Source organism: Cannabis sativa, chromosome 2 (genome assembly GCF_029168945.1).
Source record: "Cannabis sativa cultivar Pink pepper isolate KNU-18-1 chromosome 2, ASM2916894v1, whole genome shotgun sequence".
Taxonomy (NCBI): Eukaryota; Viridiplantae; Streptophyta; class Magnoliopsida; order Rosales; family Cannabaceae; genus Cannabis; species Cannabis sativa.
In genome coordinates, this window is record NC_083602.1 from 32,917,886 (window position 1) to 32,933,152 (window position 15,267).

General features: G+C 37.4%; 1 non-coding gene across 1 annotated transcript; it reads left to right on the plus strand.

Moving 5' to 3' along the window:
- Nucleotides 1-14,773: 14,773 nt before the first annotated feature.
- On the plus strand, nucleotides 14,774-14,880 carry LOC133035294 (small nucleolar RNA R71). The gene has a single exon (XR_009686569.1). It is a non-coding gene; the product is annotated as a small nucleolar RNA R71 (small nucleolar RNA).
- The last annotated feature ends 387 nt before the right edge of the window (nucleotides 14,881-15,267 follow it).

Here is a 15,267-nt window from a genome sequence, read left to right on the forward strand (position 1 = left end):
AATTGTTGTGTTTTGAAGCTTGGAATATGTTGTCTTATGGTTATTATACTGCTCTGTAAAGTTTGGGATCAATTGGTTAGGTTTGGAGCAAGTTTTGGGACTTTGAAGAGCTGAAATTTTCGAGTTTCTGCTGTTGTGAACCGGAATTATGGATGGAACATGGCTGCACCAACCGGAATTCCGGATGGTCAATTTTCAGGAATCGCCGATTTTCGTATTTTAGCCATAACTTTTCACTCGGGTGTCCGTTTTAGACATTCTATATACCGTTTCGAAGCTTATGAAGAGCTCTACAGTATGAGACATAGATTAGAGCCAAAAGATGTATTTCATTTTAGGGTGTTTTTATCATAAGATTTGGTAGAAAATCCTAAGTTATTTTATGCGGGTTTTAGACAGTGTTTTGGAATGGACCCTTATTGATTTACCTTTATCGTGACATAGGACTCGAAAGTGTCGGGCATCGTTCCACTCAGGTCGGCCCACATACTTGACTTTGGACTTGAGGTAAGAAAAGTACTATATACCGTTTGTAGTTAACGATTATAATTGTGATAGTCTCGATTATGATCGAGGGAAATATTATGAAACGATTATTATCGTTTGACTCGATTATGATCGAGGGAAGTATTATGAAACGATTATTATCGTTGTGGCTCGATTATGATCGAGTAAAAGAAACGGTTATTACCGTTATGAGTAATTACTCTTGAAACATCGAATAGGTTTCTTACTTATCGTTTGTTGTATCGGACAACGATAGTGACATATACAGCTCGTGGTTAACGAGTGGTAGGGGTACTTTATGAAGTACCTAAATTATGTGGTTATGAAGTTGTGGAACGATCAAGAGTGTTATTATGTGATGAGTTGTAATTGAATACATTTTTGTTAAGGTAAGATTGAATAAATGTTAAATTGCTTATGAAATTGGTCATTTTTCTTACAGTCTCAGTGGCTTAGGGATGTAAGAAAACAGGTTGTAATGATGTATGATTGGAGTGCTTTATGAAGCACTGAAATTGTGTGGATATGCTAATGTGTGAGCTAGGGTGCTTTATGAAGCATTGAAAATGAATATTTATGATAATGCATGATTAAGGTGTTTTATGAAATGCTGAGATTGTTGATTATGTATAGCTATAAATACTCTTAATTTTGTAATGAGTTACTCGTATAGACGTTGAATTGTAAATATACGTTAAAAGAGTGCAATCTACTGGTATGAGTAATCTGTTGAAAAGAAATCTACTATCACTTTCCATAATTTTCTTTTGTCTAATAGCTTTCTTGCTGAGTCATTATGACTCACGGGTGCTTCATGATGCAGGTAAGAAGATTAGCGGTTCTTTTTGGCCACGAGTCAGAGGTCTCCCAGCAATGTACATATCAACCGTGTTGTCTTGGCTTCCAGGAAGCAGGATCACCCCTTTTTCTATGATTGGATGTATAACCTACTCTTGTATTAATGGTTTTATAATTGGTTATAAAAGAATTTTATTAGCAGGGGATCCCCATATTACGAGAGTATTTTGAACTAAAGTTTCTATTTTAAATTTAATTAAAGATAATATTTTTTTTTTGAATTAAACCACACTTTTCCTAAACTAATAGATTATTGATAATAAGATTATAAAAGCACACACGTGGCGTTCCTGAGGTTCAGGGCGTTACATATACGCAATCAAGTAGTATCTCACGCAAGTGAGGTCGAACAACAGGGAATTGGACTAAGTACTACTAAATTATACTTATGATTCTATCTGGTAAAACAATACTTTTTGTGAATATAATAAAACAATTCAGAAAATTAAAAAGAACAAATGAATATTAATCAAGATGAGAGATTAGAGAGGTGAATCCTGTTGTTAAGTTACCAATGTTAATACCTAATTGCTATCCTTTTCTCAATGTGAATGACAGATTATGAATTAACCTAACTCTTTTCAGATCTTTTAGGTTCTAAATCTCATGTTCTCTAATTAACTTCTTAATTAAATCAACATGAAATCAGCATTAAGCAATAATCTTATTGTCACTAAGGCTATGTAAATACTTTCGTTTCACATCAAAACCTAGACTATTCAATTTTAGCATTCTCAATTCTCACTTTTCAAATTTCGAATTGAGATCATTAAACATGTAAAAGGTGATCAATCTTGCACATGGAATTAAACACAAATATAGATAGTATTCACAATCAAGATGAAGGAATGGCAATTATCTATTAACTAGGCATAAACTTAAACAACATTCATCATCCTCCCTTAATGGGAAATTTAGCTCATAAAAATAATAATAACATCCATGATTAAATTTGAACAAAACTAAACATAAAAGAAAGAAATAAGGGTAAAAGAAAGAAACTAGAAGGTGATATCGCTCCGGGTCTTCAAGATAGATTCTTCTCCACCTTCATCCACTATTTAGGTCTATTTCTGCTTAGTTTGACCTTCTGAGTCGTATTCCTTATATAGGGATGAAAGGTGTGCCTCCAATTGAGAGAAAAATCAAAATTAGGTCAAAACCACGATGTCCGTACCTAGTCGCGACAAGCCTTTAAGCTGGTCGCGACTATAGGCAAACCTCAAAAATCCAAGGTTCTGCCAAAATGTCGAAGTCGCGACTAGAGTCGCGACCACAGAAAAGGGTCACGACCTGGCTCATTGGTGGTCGCGACTATTGATGCCTCTCGAGCAGATTTTTCCAATTTTTTTGCCAGTTTGTCCCGTCTTTTCACCATTTGACTGAATTTGAACTTTGACACCCCGGGAACCTTAAAAACAATGAAAATCAAGCGTAAAACCGCTCCAAAAAACACCAATAGACGATAAAATGCTTACTTTTCAGACCCAAAACATAGGCTAAATATAACCTAACAAAATTCCCCCAAACTAGATTCTTTCTCGCCCTCGAGTAAGATAAAAAAAACTAACTACACTATCAGATAATCACTACACTGCTGACTCATGCTCTGCTTTCTTCCTTGCATAAACTAAAATTTAGATCCTACTAACTCTAACAATTAATTCAGATGCTCAATTCATAACGCTACATATAACCACAAAATTTATTCACACGTGAAACATTGTTATAAAAGTTTTACTCTTTCCAACTGTGCCACAGCCCGATGACTCATAAGCTTGCATGCTTACCTTTCTCCATTAATGTTGACAATATCTTTTGGAATTATTAGGTCTTTTCGAGGTTTAGGCATTATGGCTCAGATATTTAGAAATCGACAAAAGACAGTTTTGGCTCAAGATATCATAAGCACACAAACAGAACCCACAAGCTTCTTACTTTTCTTTTTCAAAACCCCATAGTGTTCCCGCATTTACCAAGATAGAGAGAAGATAACTCTATTATTTTTCCCCAACATCACTGAAGTTTTTTTTTCTTTTCAAACACATTCTTACTTTTTATTGTGTTTTTTTTTTCTTTTTCAGTGACATTGAATTACATATTTTTTTCTTTCTCAATCTTACAAGTTCTTCTCCTCTAACTATTTTCTCACACTAAATATTTCTTCTCCCCCAAACTAATTATTTAGCTTATGATATCATGGATAAAATGGTGAAGAAAAATTAATAGTATGGTTACAATTTTTTTTTCGGGTCAATGGGTGAAAAACATAACGAGTTTAGGCTCAATAAGGTTAACTAGGGATAAACATTATTATGGTAGGCTTGAAAGGCTCAAACTATCCAAAAAATGCCTAAGTCATATTCCAATCGAACACTATCAAGGATTTCGTCTCAAAAGAATAAACATGCAAGTTCTAAGCTATCATGTCAATCTTACCACAAACCATAGTAAAACAATTATAACAATTTTCACAGATTGAGTAATTGCAATTATACACAGGTTTCTAAGCATCCAAACTAATCCAAAGAGTTAACAGAATCAAGCACACAGTTATTTTACAATTTCAGATCACATTACACTAATCAGCAGTATACAACTATCCTCTAGCTTAATGCCATTCCTTAACTAAAACAAAAAAAAACTAAAACAGAAAATTAAAGTGCAGAAAATAAAAATTTTTAAATCTCTCCCCCCAAACTAAATATGACATTGTCCCCAATGTATACAATGAAATGCAGAGAGAAAAGACTTACCTGAGACCCTTTCAGAAAGGGTTAGGTGGCGGCGGCTGATCATATGGATAGAACCGAGGAGGTTGTGCCAAGTAATTCGGGTCATCAATCCCGATGTTCACTCTGTTGATGAGAGAGTTAAGTTGTTGAACTTGTCCCTCATCATGGATACTCCTCTGCACCATATAGTTTTGCATGTGTTTGTTCTGCTGAATTATATAACTCAGATGTGCATGAGTATATTGCATCGTTGGATCGATAGGCCCAAGCAACTGTGGGGGTCGCTCCTCCTCTTCTTCAACACTAGGCTCTCTTTGCCGCCTTCGGCCTTGCAGTGCATCAGGTGGAGGCTGGCCATAAGGATGTGGCTCTTTTAGCCTGTTGACAAATGTGATATCCATCTTGCGAAGTGGCACCACCGTGTTGTCATATTCTAATTGTGGAACATCATATGCCCCGCAGAATTCTGTTATGACACCCGCCAAACCAAAACCACCTCCCGTGGCTCCTTGTACAATCTGGTCAATGCTATGTCGGATGACTTGTCCAATATTTATGTTGTACCCCTTCATAATGGCGTACACATATTTCAGGCGATCCATTTGGACATCGGAGAAGTGTTTATTTGGCACTAACCGAGCACTCACGAAGTACAGCCATGTCTTTGCCACCGGGTTTAATTCACACCGATATAGGATGTTTGGCAACCCCTCTTGGCCATCATTGTCGTGGAACCTCAACCCCGGGAATCCCACCGTCTCAGCCACATCCACCAAATCAAACTGCTCTTCCTCCTCAATAATTCGGAGGCGTTGCTCTTCCCTAGAATAATCCGGGACAGAAAACATAACATTGAAAGCATCAGCAGTGGCGGGAACCTTCTTTCCTCGCACCTTTACCTCTCCATTCCGGCGCTCGGGCCAATTGGCAAGAAATTCACAGGCCATAGTCACATTAGCCCGGCCCGAGCATCCACAAAGCTCCCCCACTTCATCCTCTCAATTTGGGCTCGAATTGTCTCAAACCTTGGTTGACGTCTCAAAGGATTTTCAGGGAATTCAATACCCCGGTCTTTAATGTAAGGCCTAATTTTTAGCCTCATAAAACGATTTTGCGCCTCCTTATTGACAAACCGGGTTCTATTGAAACCCGTAGTTGGTGGGTTTGATGACGAACCCTCCTCAACATGCCTAGTTCTCTTAGGTGTCATTTTTTTTTCTTTCTTCCTAGCAATAATAAAATATTTTTTTTTCTTTCTTTTTTTTCGGATTTTTTTTTCTTCTTTTTTTTCTGATTTGTTTTTTCAAAATAATGCTAAGAAAAATTGGGCAGCACCTCCCCTTAATTTTCTACTTCCTAAAAATTTACAATCACTTAAAACCTATACAAATAATATCTCCAATAACTCAACACCACAACACAATACCAACAAACCCAATAACAATAATTTTTTTCACAACACGCACTATTATTACCCAAAAAAAATCTATAAAAAGTAAATCAAATTCCTTAAAATTGTAGGAAGTGATACTTACAAACCCAAAGAAGCTTTTACTCCACCTCCATTGTTGAATGTCCTTGAAAGCTTGAGGTTGAAGATGAAGACAATGGTATTTTCAGATTTGGGATAATATGAGTGATTTTTGGGATGGTTTTTGATGGTATGTGTAGATTGATGAGTGAAATTGGGTTTTTGAATGGATTGGGTTTGAGAAATTGAAGAAAAGATGAGAAAATTGAAGATTGGTTATGATAATTTGAATTTTTGGAAGAGAGAATGGCTTGGGTGGCTGAGGAGAATTTGAAAAAGTTTGAATTTGGTTTAGGGTTGAATGAGGGGGAAAATAGGATATTTATAGAAAACTTGTTAGCTAGTCGCGACTTGCCCTAAAGCTAGTCACGACTAGCTTAAAGTCGAATTTTAGGCAAGTCGCGACTACTGGAACATAGAAATTTCATGGGTTCTGTTAAACCCCTAAGTCGCGACCAGGGTCGCGACCCAAGAACCTGGTGGTCGCGACCACTGGGATCCCAGTCCCGAAAAATAATTTTTTTTTCACGTTTTTCACGATTCAACTAAAAAAATTTAATGTCTGGTACTCAACTAAAAATTTAAAATACTAAAATTACTAAAATATAAACTAAAAACATAACCAGAAAGTCTGAAAAATTAAAGAAAACACTTGGGTTGCCTCCCAAGAGCGCTGTCTTTATCGTCATATAGCCGGACGATGAGCTGTTGTCTAGAGAGGCGCCAGAATAATGGCGGACTTGGCTTGGTCAAATTGACCTCCCAAGTAGAGCTTTAAACGCTGTCCATTAACTTTGAAAGTTGATGGACCTTCACCTTTTAACTCCACAGCTCCATAGGGAAATACCTTGACCACGATAAATGGTCCTGACCATCTTGACTTCAGCTTACCAGGAAGCAACTTTAACCTTGAATTGAATAGTAACACTTACTGCCCAGGTTGAAACTCTTTCCTAACTAAGCCCTGGTCATGCCACTTCTTGGTTCTCTCCTTGTAGATCTTTGCGTTCTCATAGGCCTCATTACGAAACTCCTCAAGTTCATTCAATTGCAGTAGCCTTTTTTCTCCTGCAGCTTTCAATTCCATGTTGAGAGTCTTCATGGCCCAGAAAGCTTTATGTTCTAACTCCAACGACAGATGACAAGCCTTTCCAAACACCAACCGATATGGAGACATGCCAATCGGTGTTTTAAAAGCTGTTCTATATGCCCACAATGCGTCGTCTAACTTTCTTGACCAATATTTCCTTGTTCTCTGCACTGTTTTCTCTAGAATCATCTTTATCTCCCGATTAGAAATTTCAGCTTGGCCATTACTATGGGGATGGTATGGTAAAGCAGTTCGATTTCGGACACGATATCTTGAAAGGAGTGCTTCAAACTGTTTGTTGCAGAAGTGACTCCCTTCATCGCTTATGATTGCTCGAGGAGTACCGAACCGAGTGAAGATGTTCTTTTTCAAAAAGCGGAGAACTATTTTACCATCATTCTGTGGTGTAGCTGTAGCTTCAACCCAATTAGACACATAGTCCACAGCCAATAAGATGTATTGATTGCTAAAAGATGAAGGAAAAGGACCCATGAAGTCTATCCCCCACATATCAAACAATTCCACTTCCAAGATTCATGTTAAAGGCATTTCGTTCCTCATTAAGATATTACTTGTTCGTTGACAATGATCACATGCCTTCACAAAGGTACTAGCATCTTTAAATAGTGTTGGCCAAAATAATCCACTCTGCAACACCTTAGCAGCAGTTATGGTCCCATTGAAATGTCCTCCACATGGTAAAGCATGACAATGATTTAGGATAGAATACATCTCGTCTTCAGGCACACATCTTCTAATTATCTGATCAGCGCAGTGCTTGTAGAGGATTGGCTCTTCCCAATAATAATGTTTCACCTCAGAAAGAACTTCTTCAATTGTTGACGTGAAAGCTCAGGAGGAGTTATTTTTGCAGCCAAGAAGTGGACATAATCAGCATACCACGATACCATCAGGTTTTCCCTCACCCTAAAGAGTTGTTCATCAGGAAATTGCTCATTTATCTGTACCTCTTTCGTATTCTGACTCTCTTCCAGCTCTAGTCTTGACAGGTGATCTGCTACCAGATTTTCAGTGCCTTTTTTTTCTTTTACCTCTAAGTCAAACTCTTGAAGTAGAAGTACCCACCGAATCAATCTTGGCTTTGCATCCTTCTTGGTCATAAGGTATTTGATCACTGAGTGATCTGTATAGACAATAACCTTATTCCCAATTAGGTAGGGTCAGAACTTATCACAAGCAAACACAATTGCCGACATCTCTTTCTCTGTAGTGGCATAATTTAATTGAGCATCATTCAGGGTTCTGCTAGCATAGTAGATTGTGTGAAACACCCTGTCAACTCTTTGACCCAAGACCGCTCCGATTGCATAATCACTTGCATCGCACATCAACTCGAAAGGAAACTCCCAATTTGGTGAAGTGACTATTGGTGCTGAAATCAATTTTTCCTTTAGAACCTGGAATGCCTTTAAGCAATCTTCTCCAAACTCAAATGGAACGCCATTAACAAGTAAACTGGACAATGGTTTGGAGATCTTTGAGAAGTCCTTAATAAATTGTCGGTAGAAACCATCATGTCCTAAGAAACTCCTTACTCCTTTCACAAAAACTGGAGGTGGCAAATTCTCTATTGTTGAAACTTTAGCCTTGTCCACCTCAATTCCTGCTTTTGAAATTTTGTGTCCCGGAACAATTCCTTCTGTTACCATAAAGTGGCACTTCTCCCAGTTTAGCACCAAGTTAGACTTCTCGCATCTAATTAGCACCTTTTCTAAATTTTCTAAGCAATGATCGAAGGAGGAGCCAAAGACCGAGAAATCATCCATAAAGATCTCAATACAGGATTCAATTAAGTCTGAAAAGATAGCCATCATACTGTTGGGTTTTATGCCCTAAATAAAACTCTTTACAATCTGATTAGTTATCAATATAAGAAATTTGAAGTGATTGATGTTTGCATGAATTTTACATGCTAATGGTTTAATATGTTAAATATGTTTATTACATTCATACACACAAAATCAGTTAAATCCAGATCATATGTTTATTCACAATTACAGTATCGTCAACACAGTGGAATGTGATTGTGATCATATGAATCAAAAGTTTTGGTCCCTATTTCATCAGTGTTATTGGTTTTACACTAATGTGATAATCAGCGATGATGTGTACTTACACTTGGAGCAAGTGTTATGTTCTTTCCAGGACATTAGTAAAGTATACTAGTTTCGAATGTATGGAGTATACATTGGACTGGACCGATATTGCAACTAAGTTAAGATATTACAAACTTACCGTTATACATATCTTTCCAAGTCAATATCAGTAGTTGATCTTAAGATTAAAAGAATCTAAATCCTGATATGCTTGGGCTCAACTCAGGAGTGCTATTCATGTTCTTTGATTTATTAGTTAAGCCTACTTTTGGGTCAGGGTGATACGTATATTTTGGGAACATGATAGTATGATTGAGTGGGAGTGCTGAACATAAATATGGAATCTATAGCTTCTACTGGTGTATAGAAGTTAAGTGATGATTCCCTTCGAGCTTAGCAAATAGAAGTAAATGGATGAGCTCTTGTTTAACTGACTAATTATTAGATCACTAAACACCATTTACAGGTAGCTAAGTGTTTTAAGGGGCAAAATACATTGAGGGGTGAGAACGGTAAAGAAATCTCATCTCGATGTAAATCATCTATATAGAGGATCTTTAAATCACAATAAGATTATAACGATGGTTAAATGAGATAGTATATTGGTATCGTGAAACATACAATATGCTCTATATAAGTCTGAGAGTGCAATTCTAAGTTCTAAGAGTGGATTCAACGAAGAATTAATAAGTAGGAATTTACTTGGTAAATTTGGTTCACTTATTGGAAGCTCAGCATATAGATCCATGGTCCCCATTCTAGTTGAGAACATTCTGCTTGTAAGACTCATTAATTGATTCGTGATTGATCAATTATAATTCTAAAGTTAGACTATGTCTAATTTTATGAATTTTCTCTAAGCAGGGGTGAAATTGTAAGGAAAAGAGTTTTCTAGGTTTATTTATTTATTAATGGACTTTATATGTCTAATTAATAATTAAATTAAATGACAATATTATTTAATAATCTATTTTAGTTATTAAATAATTAGTTTTGGCATTTAAAAGGTTAGAATTGGAAAATTGGCGTTTTTGAGAAAATAGAGATAAAATTTGATAAAATTGCAAAATTAAGTGAGGCCCATTAACACCATATGGCCGGCCACTTAAAAGGCTTTTTCAAATTAATATTTTCATTATTTTAATGCCAAATAAATCCTAACCTAGACCTAGTAGTTGCTTATAAATAGAAAGTGATGGCTCAGTCAAATCACAAGTTTTCAACAAGCCTTTCTGACAGAAATTTCTCTCTTCAGAAAATTGAGCCTTCCCACTTTCTATCCTTGGCCGAAATACCTCTCTCTCTTTTCCCTTCATCTTTTTCGTGACCCTAGTGAAAGAGTAAGTGCCCACACACAGCAAGCAGTAACTCAATCATAGATTGGAAGACTGTGAAGGATCAAAACTTGAAGAAGAAGGACATTCGGGCTCAGATCTTGATTATACTCTGCTACAGAAAGGAATCAAGGGTTAGAGATCTGAGTGGAAGGAGACATTAATTCCGCTGCATCAATGTAAGGTTTTCTTAACTTTATATGTGTTTAATTTATCGTTTTAGAAAGTTCATATTTAGGATGTTTAAACAACATACTTGTGAGTAGATCTAAGATCCTGGTAAAATAATTCCCAACACATACACCTTTGAAAAGTAGCAGGGGCGTTGCACAATCCGAATGGCATTCTTCTGAAAGCAAAGGTATCGTAGGGACATGTGAAAGTAGTCTTTTCCTGATCTTCAGGTGCTATGGCTATTTGGTGGTATCCATAGTAGCCATCACGAAAACAGTAATATTCTTGCCCCGCCAATCTGTCTAGCATTTGATCAATGAAGGGCAAGAGAAAGTGATCTTTTCGGGTTGCTTTGTTGAGTTTCCTTTAGTTGATACAAATTCTCCAACCAGTGACTATTCTTGTGGGAATCAACTCATTCTTTTCATTCTTGATCACGGTCATTCCACCTTTCTTTGGAACTACTTGCATCGGGCTAACCCACTTACTATCTGAGATGGGATAGGTCACTCCAGCATCTAACCACTTGACTACTTCTTTTCTCACAACTTCCTTCATAGGTGGATTGAGTCTACGTTGTGCGTCGATCGTTGGTCTGGCATTCTCTTCCATCAGGATTCGATGCATCACAGTTGAAGGACTAATTCCTTTGACATCACCCAGTGTCCAAGCAATGGCCTTGTTGTGAGCTCAGAGTACCCACAACAATCTATCAGTTTCCACATCAGAAAGAGAAGCCGACACAATAACTGGCAGCTTTTTGTCTTCACCCAGAAACTCATATTGCAAGTGACTAGGAAGCACCTTCAACTCAAGCTCTGGAGGCTTTTCAGTAGATGGCTTCAGCTCTTTTGGAACTACTCCCAACTCCTCATAATACCTTCTGTTCAATGGCCCATAGGAATCAAGCCATTTCACATAACCCATTACATCTTTTCCCTCTTGCTCCATCAATTCATCTTTAGTTAGGCTCAGTTCGAGAGGATCATCTAGCAGCTTTTTCTCACTCACAATTGTATCAATCAAATCAATGAAGAGACAGTTATCACTTGCCTTTGGGTATGTCATTGCCTTTAACACATTAAAGACCACTTCTTCTCCTTGGACTCTCAGCTTTAATTCACCCTTCTGGACATCGATCAAGGCTTGGCCAGTTGCCAAGAATGGTCTCCCAAGAATGATTGGGACATTGCTATCTTCTTCCATATCCAGAACAATAAAGTCAGCTGGGAAGATGAACTTGTCAACCTTGACTAACACATCCTCAATGACTCCTCTAGGATGAGCTAGTGATCGATCCGCCAATTGTAGAGTTACCGTGGTTGGCTTTGCTTCTCCCAACTGCAATCTTTTAAACACTGACAGAGGCATCAAGTGTTGGGTTTTATGCCCTAAATAAAACTCCATTTCAATGTAATCTATTTTATTCAACATCAATAAAGAAACAGAAGTATTTTTCATTCATTTGTGTATGTTTTGGTTCACTTTATCAATTGCTTGTCTATTTGATTTATAAATTCATCATAAACCCTTTTCACATACTTGATCCTGTTTATTGTGTTGTCATCACATTGGAAAGTAAACATGACTATGTGAATAAAGTTTCCTAGATTTATCAGACACAGGGTTTTACTGATATGATAATCTACAACAAGAGTTTACTTGCATTTGGAGAAATGATATGTTCTTTCCAGAACATTGGTTAAAGTAAAGCTCAGGTTGGATGCATGGAGTATGCATCGGAAGGGACCGATATTGAACTTTGACTTAGATTTAATTAAACTTACCGTAAAATTTATTCAAGTCAATATCGCCAAGTTGATCCTAGATCAAATGTTCTTAATCCTGTTATGATTAGGCTCAATCATGAAAGGCTATTCGTGTTCTTTAATTTGTTAGTTAAGCCTACTTTTAGGTCAGGGTGATACGTACATTTTGGGAACACGGTAGTGCAATTGAGTGGGAGCGCTAACATAAACATGGAATCTATAGCTTCTATCTGGCGAATAGTAAGTAAAGGATGATCTCCTTCGAGCTTGACCAAACGAACATAAATGGTGGAGTACTCATTTCACATAAGCTGAAATATCATTTATACGGGGTCAAGTGTTTTAAGGATAAAATACATAGTGGGGTGTTACGGTAATCTAATCCCTTTACAGTGTAGATCATTCATATAGAGGATCATTGATCACATTAGGATTATAACAATGGATAACTAATGATGTGTCTATATGGTGGAACATATAGAGCATTCTATATACTGAGAGTGCAATTCTAAGTTCTATGCGTGGATTCAACGAAGAATTAATAAGTTAGTGAATTTTAGTAATAAATTCTTGATCTACTTATTGGAAGCTCGGTTATATAGACCCATGGTCCCCGCACTAGTTGAGATAATATTGTTTGTAAGACTATGTAATTGGTTTTGATTAATCAATTATAATTCTCAAATTAGACTATGTCTATTTGTGAAATTTTCACTAAGTAAGGGCGAAATTGTAAAGAAAGAGTTGTTAGGGGCATATTTGTTAATTATGATACTTTGTATGGTTCAATTAATAAATATGATAAATGAAAATATTATTTAATAATTATTTATAGTTATTAAATAGTTAGAATTGGCATTTAAATGGTTATATTAGAAAATTGGCATTTTTGAGAAAATCAGATACAAAAGTGTTAAAACTGCAAAATTGCAAAAAGTGAGGCCCAAACCCAATAAGCCATGGCTTTTATAGGAATTTTACCTCTGATATTTTCATTTTATTAATGCCAAATAATTCAAACCTAACCCTAGTGGAATGCTATAAATAGGTAGTGAAGGCTTCAGGAAAATTACACTTCTGATTCAGAAAACCTGAGCTTCTCTCTCTACCTTGGCCGCCACCCTCTCTCTCTCTTCTTCCTTGATAATTTCGAAACCCCTTAGTGATTAGAGTAGTGCCCACACATAGCAAGCAATACCTCAATCATAGTGAGGAAGATCGTGAAGAAAGATCATCAGCAAAGGAGTTTCAGCATCAAAGATTTAGAGAAAGAGATCCAGGTTCAGATCTTGATAATACTCTGCGACAGAAAGGATACAAGGGTTAGAGATCTGAACGGAAGGAGTCATTTAATTCCGCTGCACCCAATGTAAGGTTTCTTAAACTTTATACGTGTTTATTTCATCGTTTTAGAAAGTTCATATTTAGGGTGTTAATCAACATACTTGTGAGTAAATCTAAGATCCTGGTAAAATAATTTCCAACATCAAATTAATGCTGGCTCCCAAGTCACATAGTGCACTTATTCCTTCAATTCTCCTAATGGTACAAGGAATAGTGAAACTCCCTGGATCTCTAAGTTTGGGAGGGAGTTTCTTCTGCAGAATGGCGCTGCACTCTTCAGTTAGAGCCACTGTCTCATAGTCCTCCATTTTTCTCTTCTTTGACAGAATCTCCTTCATGAACTTCACATAACTCAGCATTTGTTCTAAAGCTTCAGCAAAGAGAATGTTAATGTGTAGTCTTTTGAAAACCTCTAGATATTTGGTGAACTGCTTGTCTAGATTGGTCTTTCGGAGTCTCTGAGGATAGGGTATTTTCACATGATGATCAATACTGATTGGTGGAGACGTTTGTGGTGGTGCTGGGCTATCAGTAGCCTTCTCTACTGTTGATGTTGGGGTTGGCACTGGTTGAACTTTAATCTCCTCATCTACTAGTTGTGTCAATTCAGGCCCATCATATTTCTTACCGCTCCTCAGGGTAATTGTCTTGCAGTTTTCTTTGGGATTGACTTTAGTTGTGCTAGGCAAATTTCCTTGAGGACGGGTTGCTACCTGAGTTGCTAGTTGGCCCATTTGAGTCTGCAAGTCTTTAATGGAAGATCTAGTTTCAGTCATGAATTGTAGCAATAAATCTGTTTGCAAACTAGAATTTCCACCAGAGGCTTGTTGCTGAGTATACTGTTGGTTCTGTGTCTGGTTCTGATTTCGTTGCTGATAGAACCCACTGTTTCTTCGGTTACCTCCTTGGTTGAACCCATAGTTGTTGTTGTTCTGAGAATAATTCCCAATGTCTTTTGCTTCATCCATTGGCAAATCACCCACATCTGCTTGACTCTCAGAAAAGTGATGGGGACCTCCACATATCTCACAAACCACTTGAGCTTGTTTGGCTTGCCCTGCGATCAGCTTTGTTAGGGCCTCAACCTGAGCTGTCAGCTTTGTAATGGCATCCACCTCTAGCACACCAGCTACCTTCTTAGTTTGACTCCTTTCAGTTGGCCACTGCTGATTGTTTAGAGCCATCTCCTCCAACAGATCATAAGCCTCATTTGCACTCTTTCTCATAAAAGCTCCACCAGCTGCTGCATCTATAAGAGTTCTAGTGTTACCAACCAACCCATTGTAAAAGTTGTGAACCAACATCCACTTCTCTATACCATGATGAGGGCACTTTCTGATTAGATCCTTAAACCTCTCCCAAGACTCATGGAGAGATTCATTATCTTGTTGACAGAAGTTGTTGATTTCTCCTCGCAACTTGGCAGACTTTGCTGGAGGAAAGAACTTTGACAAAAATTTCGTTGCCAAATCATTCCAGGTGGCAATAGAGTTGGGTGGCAGGGAATTCAACCAGCTCTTGGCTCGTTCTCTGAGCGAGAATGGGAACAGCCTCAGACGAATGGCATCATCACTAACTCCATTAACTTTAGAAGTCTCACAAAGTTCCATGAAGTTTGAGAGATGCAGATTAGGATCTTCAGAAGGGAGGTCACCAAACTGAACTGAGGACTGCACCATTTGAAGTATGGCAGGTTTGATCTCAAAGTTATTAGCATCCACTGTCGGTGGCTTGATACATGGCTGCACTCCCGTAAGAGTAGAAAGAATGTAATCTCTCAAGCTACGGCCATTAGCTTGATCTTCGAC